General features: G+C 33.6%; 1 protein-coding gene across 3 annotated transcripts in view; it reads right to left on the bottom strand.

Annotated features, from left to right (window-relative positions):
• Window positions 1–3,275: 3,275 nt before the first annotated feature.
• RNF217 (ring finger protein 217) overlaps window positions 3,276–7,656 on the bottom strand; it is a 127,561-nt gene continuing 123,180 nt past the window's right edge. Inside the window, exons 8-9 of one of the 3 annotated variants that reach the window (XR_010023570.1) lie at window positions 4,728–4,766; window positions 3,276–3,493 (exon numbers count right to left, since the gene is read on the bottom strand). The gene's annotated coding sequence lies outside the window, so the exon portion shown is untranslated. Of the gene's footprint in view, window positions 4,767–6,120; window positions 7,038–7,656 lie in introns of those variants that run through there. The other 2 variants (XR_010023569.1, XR_010023571.1) reach the window with 2 other exon arrangements.

Raw genomic sequence — 7,656 nt, 5'->3', positions numbered from 1 at the left:
GTTTTCAGAACTCAGTCATCATAATGATAGGAGCCAAAGAAGCTTGTTTTGAGGCCTATGGGAAAAACAACCTACGCCCTGGCTCGCATAACCAAATGCTTGGGAAAAATAGAGGAACAATGGGGTCACTGGGCTGATGGAGACCCCTGAGAAGGCTGCCAAGATGGTTTCAGCTTCACTTGAGTTTCTCTCTGCCAGTGGCTTCATTCTGAACTCAATCAAAACAACAGAAATGCATGGTCTCACAGTTTTGGAGGCTAGAAGTCTGAAATCAAGGTGTTGGCAGGACCATGTCCTTGCTAATGGCTCTAAGGGAGAATCCTTCCTTGCCTTTTCTAGTTTCTGGTGTTTGCTGGTGGTTTTTGGCATTCCTTGCCTTGTAGGTGCATCATTCCAGTCACGTGGCCATCTCCTCTTGACAGCAGAAACATAGCTTCTGGAAACTCCCAGGCTCCCTTTTCACAGCTACACCATTAAAGGGGGACAGAGACAGACTTTCTATGGTCTCAAGTTCAAAAATCCTAGGGAGAGATTTAATTGGCTTAATTTGACTCAGGTGTCCATCTCTGAACTAACTGGCTTCATTGATGGGGTGGAGTATGAGAAAAGACCGCAGCTCCCAAATGAACATGGTTGGGTGGCTGAGACAGAATTACTGAGACAAAACAATAGATGTCAACTAACATATGATAATTGACTCTTTGATCAAAATGTTATATTTAACCAATATGCTAATCCAGAAATGTGTATGTCAAGCATTATCCATTAAAATAGTTCACCATTTGGAATGCTTCATAACATATCCCTAACACATCTAGCAATGGTACTAAGCTAGCACTCTCCAGTACTTTACTGACAACAATGAATCATTTTGTGTTGACCAACATGTTCATAATAAAGCAGAGTCACTAACAATAGTAAGAGCTAACGTTTATTGAGAGCTTGTTAAGAGCAAGTAGGGTAGTATCTGAAGTGCTTAAATATGTATTAAAACTCAACCAATCCTCACACTACCCTTAGAGGAATGTAAGGTTATCCCCATTTTATAGAAGAGAAAACTGAGTCACAGAGAGGTTGAGTAACTTACCCAAGGTTACCCAGCCTGGAAGACGCAGAGTTTGAGTTTGAATACAGCAGCCTAGCTGCAGAGCTGTGCTCTTACCTTCTTTATAAACCTACTTCACTTGTGGTCCAAGGGTTAAAATCTGGCCTACTATATACATTTCATCCCTAATAATCTAATCATTTAACTTTTACTATTAAACCCCTAATAGCACCTTGTTGAAATATAAATCTAATTAATAAATATGCAGGGCAGAGTACTGGGCAAGGGTGAGAAAGAAACTCCATAAGGAGGTGCCTCATTGGTGACTAATTCATCATCTTTCAATAGACTACCCCATCCACGTTATTATTATTATTATTTGTGTCACATGACATAATTGGCTCAAAAAGAAAGCATATGTAGTTTAAAAATCACTATTAAATGCCAGAATCACATTCAGCCTGCTCCAGCCTGGGAGAAGCACTCTGGAACCAGAATCCCAAGAAGAAACAGGAGATTCATGGTTCCGATCTTAGTTTTCGTTGGAGCGTATGTCCTGCCAAACATTTGTGGTGAATTGTGTAAGTTAAATATGTCTCTACTGCATTATGTTCGTGTGTGTGGGCAACTGTAGCTAGAATAAAAGATATCACCATTTTTATATTTAAACATAACATCTGGGGGCTTGGAAATATAGGAAAACAGGAGGACATTATGAACTGCTTATTACAATAAAAGGAACTGAATGCAAATGGACATAAGTAAAACTCAGAGAACAGAAATTTGGTACAATATATATAACTATTTTAGCCATGATTTAAAAAGATTATATGCCATTTTTTTCACCTGTCAACTATTAAAGATAAAATAGTTTTGGTGAGGACCAAATAGAATAAATACGCTTGTAAATTGGTGATGGGAATATAAACTGGAAATCAACTTTAAACTGTGGCATTTGGTTACATGAGGGAGCATCTGCCTAGTAATTGTTTTCAGCCTTTGACCCTGTAATTCCATTACTAAGAATTTATCCCAAGATTTGTGTGCAAGAAAGTTTACTGCAGTCTGCAAATAGCAAGAAACTACAAATAGCTAAAATACGTGTCATTTGAAAAGTTAAGTATTATGTTTTCAAAGTATTTTAAAGAGCCAAGGAAGACAATATAGTAGTAAAAGAAAAAATGGAGTCTAAAAATTTAAGTTTAGGTGGATATCATATTAAATTCATATGTTTACAAATACCTGCATCTGGGATTACAGGTGTTTTGTATTTTCTGAATTTTCCAAATTACATTTTTTGCTCCTTCAATTTTTTATCAGCACCGCACTCTCCCGAGTGAGCCACGAGGCGGCCCTGCTCCTTCAATTTTTTAAATGGAGGTATAAAATACATTCGAGATATGTTTAAGGTGTACAGATTTTAAATGTACAGCACAAAAAATGGACATATGTGTACATCCTAATGAAGTCAATATTTTTATGATCCCAGAAAGTTTTCCCATTCCCCTTCCCAGTCAATAATCCCCACTCCAAAAGTAACCACGCTCAGACTTTTACTACCATTGATCGGTTTTGTCTGTTTTTGATTATCACATAAGTGTCATCCTACAATATATACCCTATTGTGTCTGGCTTCATTTGCTGCGCATAATGTTGGTGAGATTCAATGGTATTTTTGCATGGATTGCTCTGTAATTCTTTTTAATTAATTATTTTTCATTTTTATTGCTGTGTAATATTCCATTGTATGAATATACCACAATACAGTTATCCATTTTACTGTTGATAGAAATTCCTGTACATAGCCTTTGGTCAACAAATGCCCTTCTTTCCCTGGAGATGGATCTAAGAAAAGAACTAATAGGCATGTATATCTGGCTTTAGTGGTTTAGTGGTTTCTACTTTTCTTACCCCACTCTAGCCCCCTAGTCTAGAGAGTAATCACCACTCTAAGCCAATCTCTTACTTCCACAGTTTGCTTCTTTATCCTGCTTAATGCAGAATGTTGGGACTGGTCTTCACTAGTCTGTGCTATTTCCCCAGAATGTGCCAGAGCAACACAACACAATCCACCTTCCCAAAAGGACACGCATGGATTTCTGTCCATTTCTGCTTCTCAGTGCAGAAAGACTCCAACAACTCCAAATTTACTTCTGTAAGAGTTTTGGTGCTATCAAAGTTTACCTTTTACTTTCTTTAAATTCCAAATATACCGGAAAAAAGACAAGTCTTCTCTTTTAAAATTTTTTATTAGGCATTGCTAGATGATGTTGCATGATGTTTTGCACACATCATGCAGTAAACAGCACTCCACAGTAATCCATACAGCTGCTCATATAGTGACAATCAGAATCGTTTGATTCCCATTATAGTTTTCAGCGAAGTAGAGTAGGTGTCCATATATTCTTCCATGCGATCTGATCTCATAATTAAGATTACCGTTCCATTCTAAAACAACCAACCAAAAATAACTTAAAAAAAAAAAAAAGCCCAACCACAACAAAAGGCCATTGGGACATTACTGAAAGTCCAAAATGAGACTCCAAAATATCACAAGGTATCCACTTTTTGAAAGACTTGTCCCTAAAATTTGCATGATCTGATACTTGGGTTGCTTTTACTGCCAGCAGCAAGTGGTATTATACTTACTAAGAAGGAGCAGTACCCTGACACATATCCACTGAAAATCCTTGAGGTAATAGATTTTTAAATTTCACTGCTTAAAAAAAATCTGTTAATTTCTAGGTCCTGTCCAGCAGAACCTATATGTTGGCAGGAAGATTCTTTTCCTTTTTCTTTTTTTGTCAAATATTTACACATAAGAGTATTTGCATATACAACCTGTGTCTTTGTCTTTTCTAAGCACATGGTTTATTTTAATTATTCATCATACATTCATCAAAACAAGTCAAATTACATACTATGGTACATAAAGAACACAACAAAACCAGCATTTTATATGAGGCTAAGACAAAAGCTACAGACAAAGAAGCACAAAGTAATTAATATATTATACAAAATGGCTTGATGTTAATAAAGCCTACCGTGAATGAACAACATGTAAATAGAAACACTATGGTTCTCCAGCATCTGTATGGACGTATATTACTGATAAAATATTGTCAACGATAAGTTGTAGGAAACTGGTCAAATTCCTGAAGTCCCATAAAGTTACTTTTATTTTTAATGCTTTTTGTGAAAAAATTTTGTCCATTTAATTGGAGCTATTGATAAGACTGACAGCCATTCCAACTTCTGTTTTAAACTTATGCAGCATTTTAAAAATGGTTTTCAAATACATTTCAATTCCAGTGGCTTCAATTTCTGGTGTTTGATATCCATTTATATACTTCAGCTTAAAAATCAACTGTTAGTTAAAAAAATACGTTGACTAACCTGCTGTTCTAGAGATAATACAGTAGATTAAGGTAACAAATGCAGCCTATACACATCCCTAAAGACATACTGTCTCCTTAGCACTTTAAATAGAGGGACCAATGAACACTCACAAAAAATATATGGCTCTTTAGATAAGAAATAAAGTGAAAAAAATAAGGCACTAATAACATATATAAATGTTATTATACTCATCACACAAAGCACCATATGGGAAGTTAAAGGGATTATACATTAGTGCTATTGGAATATGGGAATAAGCCCAGTTTCCATGGCTTTTACTCACCAATTTCTTCCTTTCTTTTCAGTAATTAATGTATAGACACTAAAGTGGTGAGGCAATTATACACTATGTTAAAAGCACAATTCATGGAACCAAAGCATAAAATAATCATTTGGAAATAAGTTGATTGCTCTAACAATGTAAGAAATTAGGTCTTTTAAATACTCCGTATTTTCCAACATTTTAATTTCAGCAGAATTTTTTTTTCCTTTCCAATTTCTTTTCAGGAATTTCTGCATAAGAATATTGACATTGTCTATTTTCTTATTTTATTTCTACCTGCTTCTTTCTTAAAATATACTCAAAATGGTTTCTTCTACATAGTGTTACGAATATCAAAGTTAATAATATAACCAATGAAATCGAGAAATGCAGAAAAAGCTAAAAAATAAAATTACATAAATATTTTTCAGTGACATTGAAAAAATCAAAGAAATCTCTTTTCAAACCAAGCTCATTTTAAACATAAAAATATGATTTATATTATTTGGAAAATGGCTCCAAATCTTATAGAAAACTAAAAATATGCAATATAATGAAATGATGGACAAGATTTGGTATAAACTACTAGTGAAAATTATTCATCTTAAAATTAAGAAATTTCTTCTCATTTGCTATTGCTAATAAGAATATAATTAAAATGGGATATATTCTGATATTTAAATAGGAGATGACACTTATTCTTTAGAACTTCAATTTCTACATAAACAGTAATAAAAGATTACACACCCAAATGTTTTTCTTATGTGAATAATTTAATTGTCCCATGGTTTTGCAATAGATATATAGATATAAATATATTTGTTTCATGAAAATGTCTTATAATTGTTTAAAATAAAAACGATTAACTTTCCTGTCTTCTGAATAAATAATATGTTAACATAACTTAATAACATTTTAATGCTGCTGTTTTTGTATTCTTTTTTCACAAAATTATTTCTGTTATCTTTCAGAATTTACTATTTATTGTTATATTAATAATTGCTTTTATAAGCAACAAGATTGTCAATTAATTTTCATATTAAAAATCTGTAATGGATTGTCCTTGTCAAGGTAAACAGTAATTTATAAACCAATTATTGGAGTAGGTTTCATACAAAATTTAAGGTTGGTCTACTTTTTAAAATACCATTTATAGAATTTTAATTGTGATAAAAATGATCAAATAATAAAAGCAAGCTATTGAGGGGTTGCCATATGGAACTTTTAAAAAAAAAACGGGTCTTAGAAAAATGGTTTGTATTTAGCTAATAAAAAAAATCATAATCTTTTATCTAGAATTTTCTTTATAAAGAAACATAAAGCATGCTAATTTTCTATAGACTAAAAAATTTAGATATTTATATCAAATATTTAGATACTATTTGAAAAAAACAGTAACAATATATTTGGATATAGAGGAAGTAATATGTTAATAAAAATGTTATTTTTAAGAATTTGTTTGGATTATTGACAATATTTCTGGGGCATAAGGTAAACACCTCACACATTTTCAGGGAACCACGTGACTGACGGCCTAGCTCGCCAGCCATAAAGAAGAACCTGAATGACATTATTTCAGCAATTTCTGGGGCCCTTTAACGCCAAAGTTTTACTTTCCCTTGAACTTTTCTGTCTCATGTGTTAAACCCATACTAAATATATCTCAAGTGTGGCTTACATCTAAACCGTATCAATGAAAAAGTTGAACATTTGCAAATGACAAATGGTTTCTCTAGAGTAGGGCTAATATCAGTCACATTCAATGTGATCTGCTTTAGATTATCAAAAAGTGTAATAATGTTCACAGAATATAAATCCGTAGTTGAATCTTATATACAGATGCTACACTATACAAATCCACCCACATCCAAGCTGTAGGACTTTTTGCTGAAACAAAGATCATAAACCATAACCTTAGCCCATTTGGGATGAAGGATGAATGACTTGGGGTCAGTTTGATGAATGTCCACACATGCTTTCTGTCCAACTTATATTCAAACACAATATAGATCTTAACTATATTCCTGAAGCAATTTCTGAACTTCAGTTAAGAGTGCTATTAGCCCTCTGATCCAACTGATATCTTCTCATTCATTTGACTTACTTTTTGGTAAAGGGCTAGGCAGGGTTCCCCAGCTGCTATCAAGAAGAGGGAATAGTGTTCCAGGCACTCCTGATAGATTTCAATTTATAGACAAACCAAAGTAAATCATGCTCACTGTCAGAGCTACACTAGGGAGTCCTTTCAGTGTTGAATTTCATTTCATTAGAGTGGAAGGAGTTAATGGTGAGACAGAATTTATCCCACACTTGGCCAAGATGGGAAGGGGACTGCAAAGACAAAAAGCAAGACAGTAGGAAATTTAAGAGAAAATAGGAATTTGATGTTGAAGTATGTGGGTATCACTTAAAAAGCAGAGAAGTCAGTCATTTAATATTAATGATGGAACAGAGTGACAAAAATGTGGCACAGAACTGAAAAACAAAAAGTATTTTCTATGTCAGCAAGTCTATATAATGAAATTCTTATAGAAGACAAAGGGAAATGGCCAAAAAAACCCCAAAAATAACAAACAAACAAACGAACAAAAAAAAAAAAAACGGCAGTGGTAACGTTTTGTGTATTTTTTGAAAAAATAATCTAATGCCTTGTAAGTCCATATTGTTATTCTCAAAACAGCCACTTGTTTAGCCGGAAAAAAAAAAAAAAAAGAATATAGTTGGTAATAGGCATAATTACATGCTTCTAAAACTGGCAATACGTATAGAGATCTATAAGGTATGTGAAATTTTAAGGCTTCGGCTAATGTTCCAAATAGACAATTCCAATAGTCTTACACTACCATGACTCTTTCTTGGATTAGGATAAAGTCGACTAAAGTTCTGGCCTCACAACAGTGATGTAGAATAGTAGTCCCACACAATACTTGGCTATGAAATGGTTCTATCC

This window comes from Cynocephalus volans, chromosome 5 (genome assembly GCF_027409185.1).
Source record: "Cynocephalus volans isolate mCynVol1 chromosome 5, mCynVol1.pri, whole genome shotgun sequence".
In the NCBI taxonomy this organism is placed as follows: domain Eukaryota; kingdom Metazoa; phylum Chordata; class Mammalia; order Dermoptera; family Cynocephalidae; genus Cynocephalus; species Cynocephalus volans.
The sequence above is the reverse complement of the archived record's forward strand: the minus strand, read 5'-3'. Positions and strand labels throughout refer to the sequence as shown.